The following is a 24,405-nucleotide window of genomic DNA, read 5'->3' on the forward strand; positions in this document are numbered from 1 at the left end:
TAGCACATCACTAGGAGATACACTTGATGTTTACATGACACATATTTAGAACTTAGGCACAGCCAGACAATGTAGAGGGATGTGCAGAGAAGCACACAATTGTTTGGTAAAGTGCCAGAGCTAGGAACCAAGCTCCCCATTTTACAGTCAGCGGTTTATTACATCTTCCCACTGTCAGTGATGCTGATCTCTATCAGTGTGAGCTTCCTTCAGAAGTACATTGCCAGCGCTATAGGGCTCCAGAAGTGCTTTGCAAGTGCTGTAGGACTATTAAAGGGCCCTAGCAATGCTATAGCGTGCTAGCTGTCTCAGCAATCTCCACCAGTGCAGTGACGGGATAGGGAGCCCAGCAGAGTCTAGATTCCCCAGCAGTGCCTCGTGGTGGATACAGGGCCCCAGGAATATGAGATTTCTCCATTGGTGCCCTGTTGGCGAGACCTCTAGCAGTGTGAGCTTCCTTTAGAGGTACACTGTCAGTGCTATAGGGCTCAAAAAGTGCTTTATATGTGCTATGTGACTACTAAAGTGTCATGGCAATGCTACAGCATGCACTGACTGTATAGGGAGCTCCTGCAGTGTCTAGATTCCCCAGCAGTGCCTTATGCTGGATACAGGGGCCCTTAGTGTGAGATTCCTTGAGTGGTGCCCTGTCACTGTGGCCTCTAGCAATGTAAGGTTACTTCAGAAATACACTGTCAGTGGCATTGGGCCACAAAGGTTCCATGTCAATTCTAAGTGGCCTTCAACGGTGCCCTATGAGTGATCTAGGGCCCAGCATGTGCACCGCTTGCCAGCAGTGTGCTGCCAGATTCGCAGCATGTGACAATGCCAGGGCTCAGCTTGAGGATCTGTATTGAAGATCTGCAGCGTAAGTGTATTTGTAACTAGTTTTCATCATTTTAGCTTTAAATGCTCCTAAATCCTCTTGAATGTAGTACCTTTGAGAAGTATGGAAAGCAGAGCCATTACCCACTGTCATGTTGTGCGGCACATGATGTGTGTGTCGCTCCGCTTGCGGTGTGATGGAAGAGAGTGGGCAGAACAGCTCTCGACTTGCGGACGAAGTTAGGGTTCTGTGAAATGTTGGTCCTTGCTTAATATTGCACTGAAAAGCATTGGACTGGATTCATATTTTGGGGGTACACAGGAGGATACTGGACATTTTTGTTGACTAAATGAGGCTCAAACTCCTCACCACACTGCATCATGATAGCGAGAGCACTGACGCCCTGCTTTACCTAATGCAGCCCTCTTGAACGTTGGTGTGGTCACAATTTCTTAGTCCTGTGATGAGGCACGCTTAAGCAGGCTGGGCGGCTTTGGGGGGGATCCATGGTGGCATCTTGGACTCCTGAAAGTAGGGCATTCCCACTATTCAAGTGGGAGATGACCAGGGCTTGCACAGCTGCTCTGAGATTGGGAGTGTATAATGGTCTTGATGAGTGCAGATGAGCACCATGCTGCTTGGGTGGTCTTGGAGATGGGTCTTTGGAATGAGAGGTCACAGTTAATCATGCACCTGGGAGATGTTGCATTAGGTGGGAGCTGAGGTGTGAATGCATGGAGATTCCATTGGCCAGTTCAGGGTGTGGCATGCATGGTGAGGGTTTCCAGGAGAATGCATTCCTTATTGTTTGGGTAGGCCCTTGACTTCTACACTTTGGTATGTGATGGACATTGCTTGAGGTGATGGTTGTCATTGTGGCAATGTAACTTCAGGTAAAGCTGTGTGTGATCTGTGTATTGAAATATGTGTAAGCTAGCCGTTCTCTCGCTGGTCCACTCTGTATCTACAGAACTGTGTGTGGAAATCCGGTAAAAGCAGAAGCATTTTTGCTGAACTGCGTTACCCACAGTCCTGTGGTTGGGAGGCTCTAGCATTGCATGCAGCAAGATTGATTATTTGACCTGATAAAGACACATTCTGCTATTGTACATTCCCCAGACTGATTCTGTTGAACTATGGGTACACTTTGACAGCTATGAGGCATAAAGATGTGTATGTCGAGTAAATGTTTTTTCAAAAATAGTATGATATGTATTAGGCTGTATTAACAGCAGAAAGAGTAACTTAACAGTATCTCTTTAATTTTTATAAGGAATATTAAGTTTACTGAAGAAAAAAACACATTATTATTTTGAACACACAGTACACACAATGATGTACGGTCCATTATGCTGTTCGAAATGTTACACTGTCAAGGTGCACAGCCATTGAACTTTGAGACCGTCCAAAGGCATAGGTCGTTGCGCATTGTAACTGCGAGGCCCCCACCAAAGCCCTACCCCCGGACTTGGAGTGCACAGGAGGCAGAGACTATGCGCGTCTGGCCCGGTTGGCCCCTCTCATAGCAGTGAGCTTTCATCTCTTCGGCTGCAAATACACGTGACGTCTCTTATCCATATATTGAGGGGATTCTTTAAATTCACCGACAGCCCTATCAAGCTCCCTTTTGCTGATCATACATTTCACATTTAGGAAATATTCATAAAAAAAATGCAGAAAAGATCATCTCCTTGCATTCCTTTCTCTTAGCCATACATCTAACAGGAGCCATGCTCGCCTCTCACAAGAAGCAGGCCACAGGCTGCATACTATTTGCTGCACAGTACCCATACCAAGTGACCCATCTGTGAACCCCCGTCTCCTTACAACTCTCAAGGGGCCAATGCTGGAATGTTGTGAGAGGTGCCAACTGAAGCTACACAAATGCCCCCTCATATCCAAGTACACTCACCATGCTGGCTTTGCCCTTAACACCAGTCTAAAATGCCATGCCAAGCCAAGTTAAGCCATGCTAAGCCATACAGCCAACAAGGACATGTTTCTTACCTTGGCATGTTATTTTAGACTGGTGTTAAGGGCAAGGTCAACATGAGTGTGCTTACATATGGGTGGGGCATATGGGTAGACAGCAAAGACATGTCTTCTTAATATATACATAGCAGTTTATACTAATATTAAGGACAAAGCCAACATGCTGAGTGTACTTGGATATGAGGGGGCATTTGTGTAGCCAGCTTCAGTTGGCCCCTCTCACAACATTCCAGCATTGGCCCATGAATGCCCCCCCAGTCTCAGACCCACATACACACAAACATATGTACACCCATTCATCACACAAACAGCCAAGCAGCCAAGCGCCCATACAGCTCTTTCCATGCCCTCATACATACAAGGTTATTAAACACCAATGAAGGAAATTCACTAGCACACATCCTCCATTCATACTTGCACATTCAGCAGCATTCATTCACTCACTCACATATTCACCAGCACACATTCACTCATACAGTCACCTATAATCTGCATTAATTCTCTCACACATTCAAAACAATTGATTCACTGATTCACTTTCCCATCCACCAGGCACACCACACCAGGCCAACATAGAACCTCATTAATATGTACACTTCACTGACCCATTTACAAATGCACAAACACTCAAATACATTCTTGCGTACACTTTATTTGAATTTTTAAATGATTAAGATGCTTATCTGCTTGTTGGCTCGGCTCTAGACTTCCGCTCAATTCACTGCTGCTCTGAAAGGGTGGCTCGAGACTCTCCAGGCAGTTAGCCTGGGGGGTAGAGGTGTGCGGGTGTAATGAAACACCTGTCCCTGAATCATGGTTCTTAGAGAGTGAAGCGGAAGGGCATATACTGACCATCCCAGGCCCCCCTCCTCAGAAATGCCCCTCCACAGGAATGCCTCCCTGGTCATTTTCAGGGTGTAGTACCCCAGTACAAAGCTTTGGTCCAGCAGGAAAGCAGGGAGGGGTGGAGGAGGGTGGGCGAAGGGCCAGTGTGGGATGTCTTAAAGGGGTGAGGTTGGAGGGGGTATGGGGTAGCTAGAGGGAGAGGCTCCCTGTTGCCTCCCCCTCAATGAAAATGTCAGCACACGGGGCAGGGCATCAGGTGGCATGAAAATGTGTGCAGTATACTGTGTGTTCTCGTCTGCATTTGCAGCCACCTGATTGGCTGAGCGCCCTTCCCCATGTGCAAATCTTCTTTATTCTCCTCCACATTAATTTCTCTCCATATTTATTCCGCTGCACAGGTTATTCAAAAGGTTCAAGTTTTCTATTTTGGATAGAGGGGAATAACCATCTGGTGCTGGTTTCAGGTGGTCAATTGACAGATGATGTGTTCCTTTTTTAGAGGCAGAGCTGGTAGTACCCCTGTTTTTGTACTCACAAGCAGGATTACAGCTTGCCCTTCAAAGATCGATACTGGCATTCAAATGCCTAGGTTGAACACAATGCCAGCGAGGGAGATCCCGAGAAGCTCTAGGTCAATTCACGAAAAAGTCCTTCATTTTCTATTGGGACTTACTCGAATTCACAGAGCAAGGTGAGTTGTTTTCTACTCCTGTCAATTCTGTTAATTGGACCAAATCCTCCTGCATATCATGATGGACTAAGGTCCGGGTGTACCCTTTATGTTGAACAGGTAGTTCTGCAGGTACTAATTGAACTTTCTCTGAAATGTTCAGCACATTTTCAGCATCCCTTACTAGGTCTTTTGTTCCAGTCAACTTTACTTCACTTTACTTTAATCCATTTATAACGTGCACCATGGACCCTGAGACATAAGGGCGCACAAGAAACATGCACTATATGACAAAAACAGGACAGAAATACAAACATTTGAGAGCCAGTCTGAATGATTCAGATCAGAAATGATGGACAGGGAAAGCCCTAGCAAAGGAACAATCATTATCGAAATAAAAATGTTTGTAGCCTTTTTCTAAATATTTCTGTATAACTCAGTTCACTTAGATCTGGCAGCAGGGCATTTCATGCCCTAGGTGCAGCTATAGCAAATGCACAATCCATGACCTTGCTAGATTTTCATGCCGGCGTCTTGAGCTGGTTAGTGTTGTTCGACCTAAGGGTCCTTACACTTGATTTATCAGTCAGCACCTCCCTCAGATAGACAGGCATAGATCCCAAGAGACATTTATGGGTAATCCGTAACAAACAATAGGGAATCCTTGCCTTGACTGGAAGTCAATGCAAATTACGCCTAGCGTCTGAAATAGGATTTCTCTCCATTTGATTCTGGTAATGACTCTGGTAATGACTCACTGCACTATTTTGAATAACTAGAAGATGGTTGCATTCTAATTTTGAAATTCCTGCTAAGAGACTGCTACAGTAGTCCCTTTTTGACCCAACAATAGCCCTTGCTACCGTCTCAAAGTTTGCTTGAGTAATATATATGGCCTGAGTTGTGTTAGCAGTTGTATATAATAGGCCGAGGACGAAACCAAGTTGCTTACTTGAGCTTACATATTCAGGTTCTGACCTAAAACAATCCGTAATGTTTTCAATTTCTTCTTTGTCACGATATATATGTCATCTACACCAATTTTGTGAATGACACTCAGATCCTCATCCCCATTACCTGAGACTACAAACAGGACACATACAGCATTAATAAAATCTATGCCATTATTCAAAACTGGATGACCTCCAACAGTCTTTGTTTTAACAAAGAGAAAGCTGAGATTCTCATACTAGGCCCCCCTCCCGATTAAAAACTCTCCATGCTTACTACTCAACCAACACCATAGACGGAACACCCATCCCATTACTTAAACATGTCAAAACCTTAGGCGTTCACTTAAACTCCAACCTCACAATGAGTAAACATATCAGCAGTCTTGCTTCGGCTGCCACCTACACTGCTAAACTCATTGCTCTTAGTCGCCAATTCCTTACCCCTCAAAACTGCCTCACCCTAGTTCGAGCCTTAATCCTATCAAAACTCGACTATTGTAATATTCTTCTACTAGAAACCACAAATTTCAACCTTGACACAATGCATATATTACAAAACCAAGCCCTCAGGGCAGCTTTTGGTCTAAAAAGAAAGGATCATATCTCTCATATTAGGAGAGATGTGCATTGGCTTCCCATCAAAGCCAGAATCCTATTTAAAACTCTCACCACCACTCATAAATGCATCACAAATGTGGGCCCATCGTATTTGATAAACACTGTCACTCAGAAAAAGACCACCAGATCTCTCAGGTCAGGCTCAAGCACTCACCTCTTCGTCCCAAGATTCAAGAGCACTAGAGCAGGTGGGGCCAGCTTTCCTGTAGCTGCTCCAAAAATCTGGAACTACCTCCCTATGCATATCAGAAACAAATAATAATAATAATAATAATAATACTTTAATGTGATACAGATTGAAAGTAATTCAAACTTTACACATATTACAAATTACATAGAAAAATAAGCTCTTTAAAATAAGGCATAAATATATACATCAATACATAGTTCCTTTACATACATCAAAAATACTTCAAAGAGAAAGCAAAGTAAAATACAAAATGCTATATAGTCAATTATCCTTGGCTACAGATTAGCACACACATAGTGGTGGTTATGCAGGAGTTATACACCCCTACCAGAGACGCCATGCCTCTATACCCATTAACTGTGTAGGAGAAGGATAAACTCTTCCAAAACAGAGTCACTCGGTTATTAGTGAACCCTGCCTATTAGGACATTTCAAATCAAGGCGCCCATAACTTTTTCGATCTGTAGCAATACATTATACAGTGCAATAAACAGATGCATATTGGAAGTATATCAGAAAAAAAACCTCTTACCAACACTTTAAGAGCCTTATCAAAACCTGGCTATTCAACAAGTTCTAACGATAAATGTCTCTAGACACTTAACACCCTTTCCTGGTGTTAGGCAGAATTATATGCAGTAGCCTTTGGGAACACCACACACAATTAAGACTACAAGTGACAGTACAAATTCACCTTTGGTACAAGCCTGTACTACACAGTAAAGTGGTAGCGATGGCTGAGCAGCCAGACTTATCTCAAGAGCAAGTGAGCAGTATCAATAGATACACAAAGGACCACAATTACTATGATTCAAACAAACACTGACTCAAGGTTTATGAGTAAAAGAATATACATTTATTTACACATCAGTTGTAAAACATGTCACTAAAGTAAAACAGTTGGAAAATCACGTTATTAATAAACCTCACCACTCCCAATAGATTTTTTGACAAGTTAAATTCAAAATGAAGTGTGAGCAAAATGGCACTCCAGCAATTTAAAAAGGGAGGGAAAGACAGAGTTAGGCTAAAATTGAGCAGCACCAACAGGTAGGTAAGCAAGGCAATCTAGAAAAGGAACTACAGTGATGGAATCAAATCAAAAAGGCTTAGGGCCAAAGTCAATAGGACAAAAGTCTTTTGCTCAAGATCACACAGTTCAGGGTAGTCCGCGGTTAAGTCTTTGCCAAGAGTTCGGGACGAAGGTGGTCGGCAGAAAAGTTAGTTTAAAGAGAAGAGAAGGACAAGCCCTCGGATTGGCGAAAGGTTTCACACACCTTCACCGCGGCTGGACAAAACGAACAACCAGATTTGCACAGTACCTTTAAATGGAGAAGAAGCTGTAGCTGAGGCAGACGTTCCTGGCAGGTCATGCAGGCTCACGGTTCCTGAAGCGACTGTCGGACTGACATGAAGTAGGAAGACTGGAGGGTCCTGCACTGCCCAGGGAAGAAACCAGCAGCAGAGCTAAGCAACAAATAAAAGGTGCGCTCCTTAAAACCCAAGCAGGGTCTGACCTTCCTGGCTATCCGGCCCACTGTAGCTCTGTACAGCAAATTCGACCAGAGCAGGAGTCCTGGCTTGCGGTTTGGGCAAACTGGTTGGTCCCAACAGCTCCCAACAGCTCAGGGGAAGAAGATTCCTGGAGGATCTTCTCTGTCGTTGGAGTTCGAAGATTCGGACCTGCAGCAGGGCTTCACCGGGCAGTTCAGTCGCTGTAGGGGTCCTCTTCTGTCAGCTCCTCGTCGCTTCTTTCGTTCCAGTGGCGACTCTGCCTTTCCAGCCCCAGAGAACTGCTTTTTATGCAGTTTCCCCCCATTCACACAGCCTGGCTGTCAATCACGCAGCTGGGTGGCTGTTCTGGCAGGACAGTCACCTAGCCAATCAAACAGGAGTGAAACTTGGGTTACCAAGGGAACCCATGGCAGAGGTCCTAAAACCCCTCCCTCACATCCTGCCTACCCAGACTTTCAGGCGCCTTTAGGAGCGCTTCTGTGTAGAAGCCTGCGAAAGGACGGCGAACAAAGGAACCAAACCTGGTAAAACAGGTGAAAGGCATTTTCAAAAAGAAATGGCGAATAAACCCAGCCGGAATCATATAAAAACATATATGGTCTAGCGGGTTTAAGTTTGAGGCTACCAAGATAGCCGAAAACAATACCAAGGTTATTTAAGATAACTGCAGTAGAAAAATTAGGGTAGTTACCACTGCCACCAGCCAAGTCTTGATGAAAAGGGAGCGAAACAGTGCTCCAAGAGAAACAGACAAAAAAGGATAAGTATTAACCCTTTCCAGTACTACTCATGTAAGATGGTTTGTCCTGGGTCTGTGGATGTAAAGAGACTAATAAAGTTAATGGTAACTTTACATGTTCTGGGAGACAGTAGTCAGTCCCAGAAAATTGAGTCTGAGTTGGGAAGTCTAAAAGACAACCCTGTGTCACTGCACTGAGGGTGCTGTGTAACACACAGTAAAAAGAGGAAGCATGTGGAGTAGGTGAGGCTCCACAGTCTATGAACACAAGAATGTTAAAACACACAAAGCAAAACAAATGTAAGAGTGGCAAAAAAGGCTCACACTCTTTCTAGTTGAAAGAAATAAATCCTAGAAATCCGGCAAAGCTGCTGAGGGACTCAGTAGGTAAGGGAAATTAGCCATTCTGGAGAATTTCCCTAACACCCCTCACACCCCCGCAGACTAAGGGACAGGAGGATTTAATCCACTCCTGGATGAATCTCTACCTCGAGTCGGTTAAAAACATCCTAGAGAGACCATCAGCATTTTGGTGGTGACATCCTGCTCTGTGCTCAATGTGAAATCAAACCATTGCAGGCAGATTGACCATCTCAGAAGTTTTGGGTTTTCCCCTTTCATTTGAATTAACCATCTCAAGGGTTGGTGGTATTTCTGAATCACAAAAGTAGATCCATACAAGTATGGTCTAAACTTCTTAAGAGACCACACAATGGCAAAACATTCACGCTCTATGGTTGCTCACCTTGTTTCTGATGAAGCAAATAGAGAGCATGAAGTTGACTAAGGACTGCACATATACCTGTATTGGAGGCATCTGTCTGCACAATGAAGGGTTGGTGATAATCAAGAGCTCATAGGAATGGAGCTTGACAAAGGGCTTTCTTCAGGTTTTCAAAGGCTTGAGTGCACTCCTCATTCCAGCTAACCTTTTTAGGGAATTTTGGAGAGGCGATCAAATTCAAGGGAGAAGCTATGGTCCCATAGTTCTCTATGAAATTCCTGTAGTACCCAGTGAGACATAGGAAAGCTCTCACTTGGGTTTGAGTAGTAGGGTTGGCCCAGTTTTGTACAGCTTGTACTTTGCTAGGCAATGGCCTTATTACACCTCCTCCTACCTCATGACCAAGGTAGACCATTTTGCTCTGACCAATTTGATATTTGCTTGCCTTTAGGGTCAGATGGGCCTGCTCAAGAGCCTGCAAAACATATCGTAAGTGGTCAATATGTTCTTTCTATGTAGGGCTGAACACTGCAATGTCATCCAAGTATGCCATGCAGAAGTCCTCCATCCCAATCAGAACTTGATTTACCATCCTTTGGGATGTAGCAGGAGCATTCTTTAATCCAAAAGGCATAACCTTAACTGGTAGAGGCCTGCTGGGGTTGAGAATGCAGTTTTCTCCTTGGCATGGTCTGTCAGGGCTATTAGCCAATAGCCTGACGTCAGATCAAATGTACTGAGATACTTGGCTGAACCAAGTCTATCCACCAGTTCATCTGTCCCTGGCAAAGGATGGGCATCAGTCTTAGTTACTGCATTTAGATCTCTATAGTCCACACAGAATCTCAACTCCTTGGATCCTGCCTTTGGTACTACAACAACTGGACTAGACCATGGATTTATACATGGCTCTATAACCCCGAGATCAAGCATCTTGTTGACCTCTCCTTTGATGTGGGATATCACATGTTCTGACATTCTGTAACCGCTGCTTTTCACAGGTAAACAGTCACCAGTGAGGATATCATGCTGGCCCCAAGGGGTCAAGCCTGGTGATAGTGAAAACAGGGAGGCAAACTGATTTAACAGAACTTTGCACTCCTCCTGTTGCTCACAAGTCAGTTGAGAAGAGAGATTGACTCCTATTTTCTCATCCAAAGGTTGGCCTCTGAGGAGGTCAGGTAGAGGTTCACTCTCCTCCTCCTCTTGAGCTGAAGCGAGAAGCAAAGCTCCCACTTCTGGTCTCGAGACATATGCCTTCAAACGGTTGGTGTGAAAGACTCTGTGAACCTCCTTAGGTCTGCCTAAGTCCACCAAATAGTTCACAGTTCCAAGTCTGCCCACAACCTTGAAGGGTCCTATCAATTTGTCCTGCAAGGCCCTCTGCCTTGTTGGCACCATAACTAATACAAGCTGGTCTTGAGTAAACTCAACCATGCTGGCCTTCTGGTTATGCCAATGTTAGACCAGAGCCTGACCTGCTTTTATGTTATCACTAGCTTCTGCCATCATGTGTGACATTCTCCTCCGGAGACCTATCACATAGTCAGTAACTCTGACTGGCTTGGGGGAAGGAGCACTCTCCAACCCCTAATCAGGGCCAATGGACGACTTGGCCATAGAGAAGCTCAAAGGGACTGTAACCAACTCCCTCCTGAGGGACTTCTCTATAAGCAAAGAAAAGGCATGGCAGTAGAAGGTCCCACTTTCTTTTAAGGGGTTCTTCTAAAGCACCTTTCATGCTCTTCATAGTACGATTAAACCTCTCTACCAGTCCATTTGTCTGTGGATGGTAGGCTGTAGAGAACTTGTAAGTGACACCACCGTTTTTCCACATGGCTTGCATGTAGTGGGACATAAAATTGGATCCCCTGTCAGATATCACTTCCTTAGGAAACCCTACTCTGGTAAAAATACCAAGTAGAGACTTAGCCACAGCCTGAGCCGTAATAGTTCTCAAAGGTATGGCTTCTGGATATCTTGTAGCATGGTCTACTACAACCAGGATAAACCTGTTCCCTGAAGATGTGGGAGGGTCAAGGGGACCGACAATGTCAATGCTCACCCTCCCAAAAGGAACTCACACCACTGGGCAAGGCACCAGGGGTGCCACATTCTTGGCTCCACTCTTGCCAGAGGTTTGGCAAGTGTGACAGATCCTACAATATTTGTCAACTTCTGAACCCATTTTAGGCCAGTAAAAGTATAAGGAGAGCCTTTCCTTGGTATTTTTGAAACTCAAATGACCAGCCAAAGGTATCTCATGAGCCAACTGTAGGAACTGGAGTCTGTTGGCAAGGGGCACTACAATTCTTTTGCAGTCCCCAGGGAAAGACTCAGTCGGCTCACTGTAGAAGAGGCCATCTTCCCAGCTTAACCTATGCTTTACAACTTCTTGCCCATCAAGTTGGTTAGCAGCCTGTTTTCGAAGACCCTCAAGAGTAGGACACTCTCTTTGTCCTCTGCTGAAGTCTGCCCTGTTGGGTTCACCTTCTGCCAGTAAAGACTGCAGCTCAGGATGGTCAATATGGTCAAGATCTCCAACTAAAACAGTGTCTTCTTCCAGATCTGACTCTTCAGAAACTGGCTCAACCACACAAGGTTGCACCTCACACTCTGTCTCAGCAGGTGGAGGGATCACAGGTGTGATCTTGAACAATCTTGGGGATGTCCTTGTTGGTAGCACAGGGGTGCTGTCTGACTTTTTCCTTGAGGTTTTGGTTTTCAACTTTGCCTCTTTCTTTCCAGAAATAGCAGTGAGCAACTCCTGTGGGATGGGAGTGATAGTTTTCTCTATCAACTCCTCTGGAGAGCCTCTCAAAGGGTACGTGACACAACTCCAAGAGTTTTCAGGTCATTACCCAACAGAACTCTCCCAGGCACTAGACTCTGCACACTAACAGGTATTTTGACAGTCATATCATTACACTGGATGAGAGCTGGCAACTGGGGAAGCATTTGCACAGGGCCTCCAGCTTAACTTGGATAGGCGTTTGGGAGCCTTAGCAACATCCTCCACCTTGAAAAATGATTCATCCACCACAGTTATGCTGGCTCCAGTGTCTCTGATATAATAAACAAGTGATCCAAAAAGCTGTATATGATAAATTCTTTTTTTTAATTTTTTTATTTTTTTATTTTAATTGTAACAATTAGTTTACATATAAACTTCAATTACAATAAACAATAAACAATCTTGCTTTCACATACATAAACATAGATCCGGAGTAGGGCAAGAGAAACAAGAGAACAAAGACAACACAAGGAAATTACAGTCTTTCAGTGATAATCATTCAATGAAGAAAGGAGAGAGAATCTTTCTGATTCACTGGTCCTCATTCAAAATATGTTCCACTAGATCGCAAACTGCACATGTCAGTGGCACATTTGATCCAGATAGTATGTGGTACCACCATTTGTCCATGTCCTCGTCAATTGGAGCAAAAGCACCCAAATAGCGGGTTCGATGTTCTTTAATTTTTGGGCATTCAATAATTAGGTGTTTTACAGATTCGACTGTGGTTTCACAAAACCTACAAAGATTATTCACAATTTTGGATGCTTTTCGTCTCCATAGAATTTCCTTTGTTGTGTGTGCATTCAGCCGTAGTCTCAAAAATTGATTGCGGTGTTTCCTTGAAGGGAATTTTTGTAAGTATCTTGGTAGGTGGTCCAGACAATTTGTTAGAGAGCCTAGGTCGATCGACGTAGATAGGAGATTTCTTCATTCTAAGTTCTCGATCCAATTCCATTTCCTTAGTTTTTGTTTCGCAATTTGGGGAGTGTCTATCAAGGTTTCCCACGTTACATCAGCAGTATCCAAAATCCGTTTTAGACCATTAGTCCAATTTTGTGTAATGCTACAGTGTTGTTGATGGATCATATTTGCAAAAATGTTGTAAGCCGGAGCCTGGTCCTTTAGTGACATCTTTCGGAGCATGGCTTGAGATTTCCAGACAACTATGTTATGCATTGATTCAAGTCCGAGTTCATGTCTGATAGAAATCATTGAGACACCTTTTGGTAGTTTGAGAATGCGTCTCCAGAAGAGACCTTCAAGGGTTGGCCATATCTGATAATCTAGGTTCCATCCAGCCTCAGCTCCAAATGTGATTGAGGGAATGACCTTTTGTGTGTAGAAGGTTAGTACAGGTTTGAGGGTAAATTTCCCATATTCAGCATGTAGGTTCGATCCTTGTAATGCAAATGTCAACATACGTTGTTTCAGGTCGCAGATCCACCCATGCTCTCTTATTGAGATGTTATAGACAATGCCTAGATATTTAATAGATGCTACAGGTTGGATCTGAAGTACATCAAGATTCCAACTAAAGTTCTTTGTTAGTCTTTTGGATGTAGTTCCGATCGACATGACCTTTGTTTTTGCTACATTGATTTGCAGCGAATTGTCTGATAGATAGCTTTCCAATGCATATAACAGTCTCTGAAGTCCAATGGGTGTTGCATCTAATAGGACAATATTGTCTGCATATATTATCCAGCTAATGCTGTTGTTGTCTATCCTTGGGGGGAAACAGCGTGTCTGTGTAAATGCTTCAGATATATCGGATATGAAGAGTTTGAATAGCAGGGCAGCTAAGGGGCATCCCTGTTTGACTCCTTTATTCGTTCTTATTTTGTCAGTCAGCTCACCTGCTTCGTTGATTCGCACTCTAACTGAGGTATCTTTGTGGAGAGCCATTATCGGCTGCAATAATTCAGATGGACACGACCAGTTTGTCAGTTTTTTCCACAATTTTGTTCGATCTAAGAAGTCAAAAGCCTGTTTCATATCAATAAAGGCAAGAAAGAGATTCTTGCCTTGTTGTAGAGCATTTAATTTCAGCAGGTTTAGTATAGTTAAGTTCACTTCTGTTCCTACGCCTTTGGTGAAACCTGTCTGACGTAAGTCGAAGTGACCAGAACACATAGCCCACTTTGACAGCTTCTGTTGTAGAAAGGACGCAAATATCTTCCCCAGGATATCTAAAAGAGCAATTGGTCGATAGTTGGCCGGATCGTCGCGGCATCCTTTCTTGAAAATGGGAACTATGATGGCTGAGTTCCAAGATTTAGGTATAATTTTTGTTGCTGCAATTGTTAGGAATAAATGGAAAATGAAGGTTGTCCACAGCTCGTTGTTTGCTTTCAGTGTGACATTGGAAAGGCCATCGGGTCCAGCGGCTCGCAAGTTTTTTAGGTGTCGAATTGCTATTGATATATCTTCTTTTGATTCGATTACATTCCAAGACTGGACTTCATCAAGTCTTTCATCGCTCAGCTGATGTTCATTGCTCCCAAAAACTTTGGCAAAGTGCATGTTCCCAAATGGCCTTGGAGATACCATGATGGGTCTTCGCCTGCTGGAATATTGTTTTATTATTTATGATGTTCCATAAGTCCTTTGTTTGGTGGCAAATAATGAGCTTCAGAATTCGTTCACCTCTTTCTTGATCTCTCATCATTTTGAAGCATTTCAACCAGTTTCGATACTGTGTCCTTAGATGTTTCCTTTGCATCAATTTATTCGGATCTGGCTCTTTATTTAATTTCCTGAGATCACGGTGTAGTTGTTTTTTTTTAAGAGACACCATTGTACTAAATTCATATTTCTTTTGGTAAGAACAGCAATTCAGATGTTTGAACTTGATTTGAAAGTCTACTATCAACGCAGGATAGTTTAGTTTGTCGCATAAAGCGGTCTCCTCTGAGGTTATCATTTCGTTTAATTTCCGCAATTGCTTGCTGTTTATTTTGAGTCTGTTGCCTCTTTGGTTCACTTCAATTGGTTGGTTGAAGATCTCTGCATTTCTGGGGAAATATGCCTTTAGAGTTAGTTCAAGTGGATTATGGTCACTGCTTGATGATTTCAAGACCTTCAGCTGTAGCATCTCGTTTAGCATTGTATTTGATGCCCAAATATAGTCAATGATTTTTTTCGAGCCATCACGCTGCCAAGTAATATTCGGAGGACGATCGCCTTTGGTTTGACCGTTGAGCATATGGCAGTTCCTAGCAATCATGGCTGAATGAAATTGATAGCCTCTGCATGTCGAGTAAGCTTGGTGCTTGAATTTTTTCATTATCAAATTCTCATCAAACCACGAGAAATTCAGGTCTCGGCATTATATGACTTGTAGGTCAGACCATAATTCCATGTTATCATCGATCAATTTTGTAATTGATTGAATGAGATGAGGATATCATGGCTGAGTTCCAATAGGTGTTGAGAATTAGTAGATGATGGAATGGTGCATTTGATCTCTGACTGTTTTAAAGGATTAATCCTTGTACAAACAAGTTTGGAGAAAATGATTTTAAAATCTCCCAGCCTGATGTGTTATTTATCATAGTCAGAAGACCAGAGAACGGACGACCGAATTGATTTTTCCCAGCCGGGTTTAATATGATTGAATATCCTTCTCTAGACGGCGCCTCGCGCAGCCATGTTTCCTGGAGACAAACTGCGAAGTTGGTTTTCATCGAGATATCGCAGTTCTGGAACAAATGCCGGAAACCTCTAGTGTTCCATGATATAAGGCCAAATCCATCCTCCTTAGTTTGCAATAGCTAAGTTCTATTCGAACGAGTCTGTGTTGGAGGTTGGGAAGAGATATTTTGGTTACCGGCTGTTCTTTCTTGGATGTTAAATTGTTTCCTTAACGCCTCACGACGTTGTTCATGGGTTTGCTCGCCAGCAGCTGACACTGCTTTTCTGAAGCCATCTCTTCGATGTTTTGTTTCCAATGTCAGATCGAATCCGTAAGACAACAGCTCGTCTTTTGCAGCAAGCAAGGTATTTTGTACTGCTTGGGAAGTGATATGTAGATAGACCATATCTAGAGAGTCCTTGTTGATGTATTCCACAATGGCTATGTCGTTTGACGTTATCGTTCTCAGTGACGGAAAGTTGTGTAGCAACTGCATTACATTTCTGCGATTCAAATTAACTTCATTTGCATCTGTGAAAATGTTCTCGAGCCTAAGTCTCCATAGTTTTTGTTCCAGTCTAGTTTTCGCAGACACAGTTGCTTTAGGATTCAATTTTTTTTGCTTTTCCCAATGGGCCGCCGTCATCTTAGGATTTAATTTTACTGAGGTCAGTTTTTTTCCTTGAGCTTCAGCATTGTCGTCTTTTCTACTATAAATTTGTGAATTCTCGTTTGGGCAATTTTGATTTGCATTTAAGCGAGTTTTCTTTCTTTCTCCTTCGTCAGGTATTTCCATTTGGTGGATTTTTCTCCGGCCTTGAGGAAGATTCATGGCCGAGCGGTGAAGTTCTTCTTCTTGTGTTGACTGTTGCAATTCGTCAGATTCAGCTGAGTATGTGGACAGATCACATAAATCAGTAACACTTATATCAGATTTCTTTGAGCTAGTGTTAGAATCCACTCTTCGTCTTTTATTTGGATTAGGAAGATCTCCCACGCTTATTTTAGTTATTTCTTTCAGCATGGACTTGAAAACAGGCACACTCTCATTATCATCCTGTTTATCGTTTGGTGTATTGCGGGAGAACAGACCCAACTTGTGAGGAGTAGAAAGATTTCTCACAAACTGTTTTGTTTTATTTCTGACATTGTTCATTTTATTTTGCTGCTTATTTGTTGAATGTTTTTTGGCTGGAGCTTTTATAGATTTTTCACCTTGTTTAGATGTAATCAAAGGAACAAACAGTTTTGCTGTTCCAGTAAAAATGTCAAATGAAGTAACGGGACCTTTGGAACTCGGTGCAGCTGTGTGGTTTGGGAGTTGAACTTCCACCGCTATTGCTTCAAGTGGGTTGATTTTACATTGGTCTGATCTAGACTCTTCGTGTGGTTTATTTACAAGAGTACTATTTGACTCTTTTTCAGCTGTAGAAGTCAAATGTGGGTCAGCAATCACAATGATTTCCCTGTTCGCTTTATCCAGTACAGGTATCTCTAAGTTCTTTCCTGGGACAGTTGTATGCTTAGATATGTCAGGCGAACTGCATTGGTCTATCTTTGCCCTAGTTTTCGCATTTAATTTCTCTGTGCGATATAGGGAGCTCTCATTAGGAGGATGTTCCATGTCTGTCTTATTTCTGGAAAATGAGTGGCGACACCACTTCATGATTTCTAAAATCGCCTCCATTTGGTCGTTTTTGTCTGTGTGGTCCTTCATAGCAATGTCACCAAGGCGGTTTTGCCATTGAAATGAGATTTCTGCTTCTCGTTCAACTCTAGACATTAAATGAGCGTTGTTTTGTTCCAAAGACGAGATTTTATTTGTCAAATTATGTAGCAAGGCATTTTGATCTTTCACAGTCTCATTTACTTGTTCTATGAGTTTGATAAAAGGAATCAAAGCCAATGATGTTGCTGCCAGGACATTGTTATGAATTTGAATTCCAGCTGCAACTGATACATTCTCTTTTGAGTGATGAACAGATTCAGATTCAAGGTTTGACTGTTCATCATGTCTACTAGAGCAACATTAATTTCCTGTCACTTGCTGAGCTTGTTGGAATACTTTAGTACTGCAGTGAAATCGTAGGTTTTCAGTCGGTTCCTTTGAGGAGCTTGATTGTGATTTTCTTTTAAAAGTAGCATCATTATTTTGGATATTCTGAGACTCTCTTCGATGGGGTGTACTTGTCCAAGATCTAAGCGTGCCATTAGGATCTTGCGTGAACTTCACTCCTTTTTCGCTATTTGCCAACAGCATTTTTGTTGGATGCGAAACATTTTGTGGGGCCGTAGAGAAGCTGTGTATTAGTTTGTTTTTAACTGCTTGATAGTCCACAGTCAGCCTCTCCGTTAGCCGCGCTTCGCGTCCTGCTAAGTCTATCCCAAGACTTTTTTTGTGGTTTTTTGTAGAAGGGCCCGTCAGAAGAAAAGGCAACGAAGGCGCTGGTGGAAGGGAGTCGAGCTGGCATGAAACATCTCTTCCACATACGTCTGCCTCAATTCGAGCCATCGTAGTCTCAGCAACAACTCTGCTGTCTGTAGGGCTATGTGTAGCATCGTTGTTTAAAGGCAGGACGAAGGAAAAGTTTGTTTGGTTCCCTGAACCATTTGGTAGTTTTAGAGCCAAAAGTTCAGTATCTGTAACGTCAAACAGAGATAGAAAGGAGGCAGTGTTGATTTCGATCATCGCCAATGGTGCAGGTGGCACAGGTAGATGATGATCTTTTATCGCAGATACCGCTATATTTCGGTCAAGATCGAGTGGGGCTGTATTTAAGGACATCTCACCCACAGTCTCACTGCCCACACCACCCAGCATATTTGATTGGGAACCGTCAGGTGAAGAGTCGGGCAGCATGGTCTGTGTTACTCGATCGATTTCATCTATATATGCCTGGGACGGCAGCTGATTTAAGGTTTTGTTCACATCCGATCCTAGGAGATTTTCCGCTTGATTGGTCATTAAGTCAGCAGTGACATGTCCGACTGTTTCAGACAGGAGTACGTAGGATTTAACATTCAAGGACTGCAATGTCAATGCTTTAGTCAGAAAGTCGACCGACACCATTTCACCAAGATTCGCATCAGCTGAGGCAGCATTCAAGTCTACGTTCGAGTCGGCCTCATTTATGTTAATTACAGAAACTCGCGAAAGACAGCGAGGCGGACTTGCGGTGGTAAGTTGTACCGGATTATGCAGGGAAGGAAGGGCGGACGGGGGGGAAGGGGAGGAGGGGGAGGAAAGGCAAGGTGTGTCTGCCACAGCAGGCAAGCAGGAAAGGCAGGACAGGGGGGGCAATCGAGCGAGTGTGGGATGAGGGGGTCGGGAAGATGGAGCAACACTATTCGCGCCAGCTGTTGAAGTGGGAGCATCGGCTGCAAACGAAAGCTCGGACCGATTTCGAGCGTTCAAAGTTGTTTGCTGCGTTTGCGGCCGTACATCAGTAACCATACTTTCCTCTTACCGGTAATCAGACAATTTTATGCCTTACGTTGGAAGTGTCCTCGTCGACGATGTAGGCGGACTGGAGGCTGACTGGACTCAGCTCCGGACTCCGCGCCGCGCTCTGCGCTCTGGAGGGAGTTTTAAACTGGATACCAATGAAGAGAGAAAGAGGACTGAGCATGTAGTGCAGCTCCTCACAGTGGCTGCTCACTCCCAAAAAAAAAACAGCAAGGACTGGAGGCTGACTGGACTCAGCTCCGGACTCCGCGCTCTGGAGGGAGTTTTAAACTGGATACCAATGAAGAGAGAAAGAGGACTGGTATATGATAAATTCAAAACTAAATCTTGAGTCTAAATTCTTACTCACATTTGGTATCAAAAGATATCCAACTTTGGTTACCCTTGGGGCGCAGAGCCGAAAAGGTAACCAGGTCCAGGCTAGTTGGGACTTTTTTGTCCCAGGAACCGACAGCTTCTTAGACCACACTAAACATCAGTTTTTGTAAAAGTTTACGTAGGCAGACCTGCTAATTGAGATTATTGTTAAAATAAATTGATTTATTATTTTGCATTCTGATTGTCTTCTGTTATCTCATTGATTGGCTTTTTCATCATTTGCTTCATTTTGAATTATGACAATGTATTTATTCATCACTTTATATTTCTGTTGTTGATTTTTTCAGGATTGAGTATTCCTCTGTTTTGAATCACTTATATTGTTTATGTATTTTCTCTTATTTTGTTTAAATTATTATTGACTGTGTATCTTTTTCAAAAAATGTAATGTACTTCATTTAAATACAATACAGTATTTATTGTTAACACTAGCTTTAGTCTTTCTTATTTACTTCTTGCCGATTGAGCTCTGTGCCCCAAGGGTAACCAAAGTTGGATATCTTTTGAAACCAAATGTGAGTAAGAATTTAGACTCAAGATTTAGTTTTGAATTTATCATATACAGCTTTTTGGATCACTTGTTTATTATATTAGAGACCACCGCCATAGCTGTGCCACTTTATTGGGGCAACCCTATTTCTGTAGTCCAGTGTCTCTGATGGCATGGGTCTCCTGTCCCTTCACAAGAACACTATCTTTATAATACTATTTAGTATTATATGGGATGGAATTATAGACATCTAAATTCTATTGTTCCCACAAGCCCAGGGACACTAAAGAAACACTAGCTGAGACTTCATCATCAGCCAGTAGGGGTGGCCCAGTTTTTCACAGCTTGTACTTTGCTGGGCAATGGCCTTATCTCACCTCCTCCTACCTCATGACCAAGGTAGACCACTTTACTCTGACCAATTTGACATTTGCTTGCCTTTATGGTCAGATGGGCCTGCTGAAGAGCCTGGAAAACATATCCTAGGTGATCAATATGTTCTTACCAAGTAGGGCTGAACACTGCAATGTCATCCAAGTATGCCATGCAGATGTCCCCCATCCAATTCAGAACTTGATTAACCATCCTTTGAAATGTAGCAGGTGCATTCCTTAGCCCAAAAGGCATTACCTTAAACTGGTAGAGGCCTGCTGTAGTGGAGAATGCAGTTTTCTCCTTGGCATGGTCTGTCAGTGCTATTTGCCAATAGCCTGAGGTTAGATCAAATGTACTGAGGTACTTGGCTGAACCAAGTCTATCCACCAGTTCATCTGTCCTTGGCAAAGCCTGGGCATCAGTCTTAGTGACTGCATTTAGAGCTCTATAGTCCACACATAATCTCAACTCTGTGAATCCCGCCTTTGGTACTAGAACAACTGGACTAGACCATGGACTGGTAGAGGGCTCTATAACCCTGAGATCAAGCATCTTGTTGACCTCTCCTTTGATGTGGGATCTCACATTTTCTGACATTCTGTACCCCCTGCGTTTGACAGGTAAACAGTCACCAGTGAGAATATCATGCTGGCCCCAAGGGGTCAAGCCTGGTGATAGTGAAAACAGGGAGGCAAACTGATTCAACAGAATTTTGCTCTCATCTTGTTGTTCAAAAGTCAGCTGAGAAGAGAGATTAACACCTTCTATCTGTTCATCTAAAGTTGGCCTCGGAGAAGGTCAGGTAGAGTTTCACTCTCCTCTTACTCTTGAGCTGAAGCTAGAAACAAAGCTCCTACATCTGGTCTCGAGACATAAGCCTTTAAACGGTTGGTGTGAAAGACTCTGGGAGCCTCCTTAGGTCTGCCTAAGTCCACTAAATAGTTAACTTCTCCAAGTTTGCCCACAACCTTGAAGGGTCCTACCCATTTGTCCTGCAAGGCCCTCTGCCTTGTTGGCACCATAACTAGTACAAGCTGGTCTTGAGTAAACTCAACCATGTTGACCTTCTGGTCATGCCAATGTTTGACCATAGCCTGACCTGCTTTTAAGTTATCACTTGCTTCTGCCATCATGTGTGACATTCTCCTCCGAAGACCTATCACATAGTCAGTCAGTCTGACTGGCTTAGGGGAAGGAGCACTCTCCAACCCTTCCTTGATCAGGGCCAATGGACCTCTGACTGGATGGTCATAGAGAAGTGCAAAGGGACTGTAACCAACTCCCTCCTGAGGGACTTCCCTATATGCAAAGAGAAGGCATGGCAGTAGAAGGTCCCACTTTTTCTTAAGGGGTTCCTCTAAAGCACCTTTCATGCTCTTCATAGTATGATTAAACCTCTCTACCAGTCCATTTGTCTGTGGATGGTAGGCTGTAGAGAACGTGTAAGTGACACCACCGTTATTCCACATGACTTGCATGTAGTGGGACATAAAATTGGATCCCATGTCAGATATCACTTCCTTAGGAAACCCTACTCTGGTAAAAATACCAAGTAGAGCCTTAGCCACAGCCTGAGCCGTAACAGTTCTCATAGGTATGGCTTCTAGGTATCTTGTAGCATGGTCTACTACAACCAGGATAAACCTGTTCCCTGAAGATGTGGCAGGGTCAAGGGGACCGACAATGTCAATGCCCACCCTCTCAAAAGGAACTCCCACCACTGGGAGAGGCACCCGGGGTGCCACATTTTTGGCTCCACTCTTGCCAGAGGTTTGGCAAATGTGACAGCTCCTACAGAATGTGTCCACTTCTGAACCCTTCTTAGGCCAGTAAAAGTAGAGAGAGAGCCTTTCCTTGGTCTTCTTGAAACTCAAGTGACCAGCCAAAGGTATCTCGTGGGCTAACTGTAGGAACTGGAGTCTGTTAGCAAGAGGCACTACGAGTCTTGTGCAGTCCCCAGGTGTAGACTCAGTTGGTTCACTGTAGAAGAGGCCATCTTCCCAGCTTAACCTGTGCTTCCCAACCTCTTGCCCATCAAGTTGGTGCGCAGTTTGCTGTCAAAGAATTTCAAGCGTAGGCCACTCTCTCTGTCCTTTGCTAAAGTCTGCCCTGCTGGGTACACCTTCTGCCAATAAAGACTGGAGCTCAGGATGTTCAACAGGGTCAAGATCTCCAACTAAGACAGTGGGCCTCATTAGGACCCAGGCGGAGTGGGTTTCCGCCAGCGCTAATCGCGGCGGACCCGTCCGCCGTACTACGAGTTCCCTTAGCGCCATGGAGGTTTTCTCCGCCTGGTTTTACCAGGCGGAGAAAACCATGGCGCTACGGGACCTCGTTGTTAATTACGCCACCGTATTTTACGGTGGCGTAATTAACTCCTTCCCCACTCCCATTATACCCTATGGGGCAAGAATGGGAATGGGGAAGGGCAGAATGGGGATTGGGGATTTACCGCTCCGCCGAGGTCGGAATGGGGCGGTAAATCCGCCAACCCCCATGGCGCTATCGACGGCTTTCCGCCGTGCTTCGCGGTGCATTTAGCACCGCGAAATCCGCCTGGGTCCTAATGAGGCCCAGTGTCTTCTTCCAGATCTGCCTCTTCAGATACTGGCTCATCCACACAAGGTTGCACCTCACACTCTGCCTCAGCAGGTGGAGTAGTCACAGGTGTGACTTTGGACAATCTTAGTGATGTCCTTGTTGGCAGCACAGCGGTGCTGTCTGACTTTTTCCTGGAGGTCTTGGGTTTCCTCTTTGCCTCTGTTTTTCTAGAAACGGCAGTGAGCAACTCCTGTGGAATTGGAGTGATATTTTCCTCTATCATCTCCTCTGGAGATCCTCTCAAGGTTCTCTCCCTTGCAGACCTTGTGAGCTCCTGTTTCCTTTTACTGGGAGCAAATTACCAATGGGGATCCTGGGAGTCCCTCTGCCAGACATTAGTCCTGATTACGAGAGACTTACCCAGAGTCTTTAGCTCACTATCTTTCATAGAGAAGAAACATCCCAAACATATCAGTCTTTGTCCTGCCCTGGGGCAGTCCAGCACCGAAATGCTAGGCAATTCTCCTCTGAACAAGAGTGCCAACAGCATCCCCAGACACGTGTTTCGGTCTGGTTGGACCTCATCAGTAGGGAGGAGCTGGGCCTCTCTAAGAATAGTGAGCAAGGGGTCCACGTCTTGATTCCCGTAGTAACTTAGGGTGAGACCCAAAGTTACTTAAATATGCAAATTACCAATGGGGGTCCTGGGAGTCCCTCTGCCAGACATTAGTCCTGGTTACGAGAGACTTACCCAGAGTCTTTAGCTCACTATCTTTCACAGAGAAGAAATATCCCAAACATATCAGTCTTTGTCCTGCCCTCGGGCAGTCCAGCACTGAAATGCTAGGCAATTCTCCTCTGAACAAGAGTACCAACAGCATCCCCAGACACGTGTGTCGGTCTGGTTGGACCTCATCAGTAGGGAGGAGCTGTGCCTCTCTAAGAATAGTGAGCAAGGAGTCTACGTCTGTATTCCCCTAGTAACTTAGGGTGAGACCCAGTTACTTAAATATGCAAATTACCAATGGGGGTCCTGAGAGTCCCTCTGCCAGACATTAGTCCTGGTTATGAGAGACTTGGGAGGCCTGGGGGTGCTTGACACAACTCCAAGAGTTTTAAGGTCATTACCCAACAGGACTCTCCCAGGATCTTCACTCTGCACACTAACAGGTATCTTGAAAGTCATATCATTACACTGGATGAGAGCTGGTAACTGGGGAAGCATTTGCACAGGGCCTTCAGCTAACTTGGTGAGGCGTTTGGGTGCCTTAGCAACATCCTCCACCTTGAAAAATGATTCATCGACCACAGTTATGCTGTCTCCAGTGTCTCTGATGGCAGGGGTTTCCTAACCATTCACAAGAACACTATCTTTATAATACTCTTTAGTATTATCTGGGATGGAATTATAGACACATCTAGATTCTGTTGTTCCCACAAGCCCAGGGACACTAAAGAAAGACTGGTTGAGACTCTCATGGGTTCTTCAGCCAGTAGGTGAAAGTTTCCACTTGCCATAGATACTTCTTCCTCTGGAGAGAAGGCTAAGGAGACAGTGTGGACCCCTGAAGGTTTAGCCTTACATCTGGGACCCCCTTTCACATGGTCAGTTGACCCACAAACACAACATTTCACAAATGTTTTGATGAAT

This window comes from Ambystoma mexicanum, chromosome 3q (genome assembly GCF_040938575.1).
Source record: "Ambystoma mexicanum isolate Mex_15411 chromosome 3q, UKY_AmexF1_1, whole genome shotgun sequence".
Taxonomy (NCBI): Eukaryota; Metazoa; Chordata; class Amphibia; order Caudata; family Ambystomatidae; genus Ambystoma; species Ambystoma mexicanum.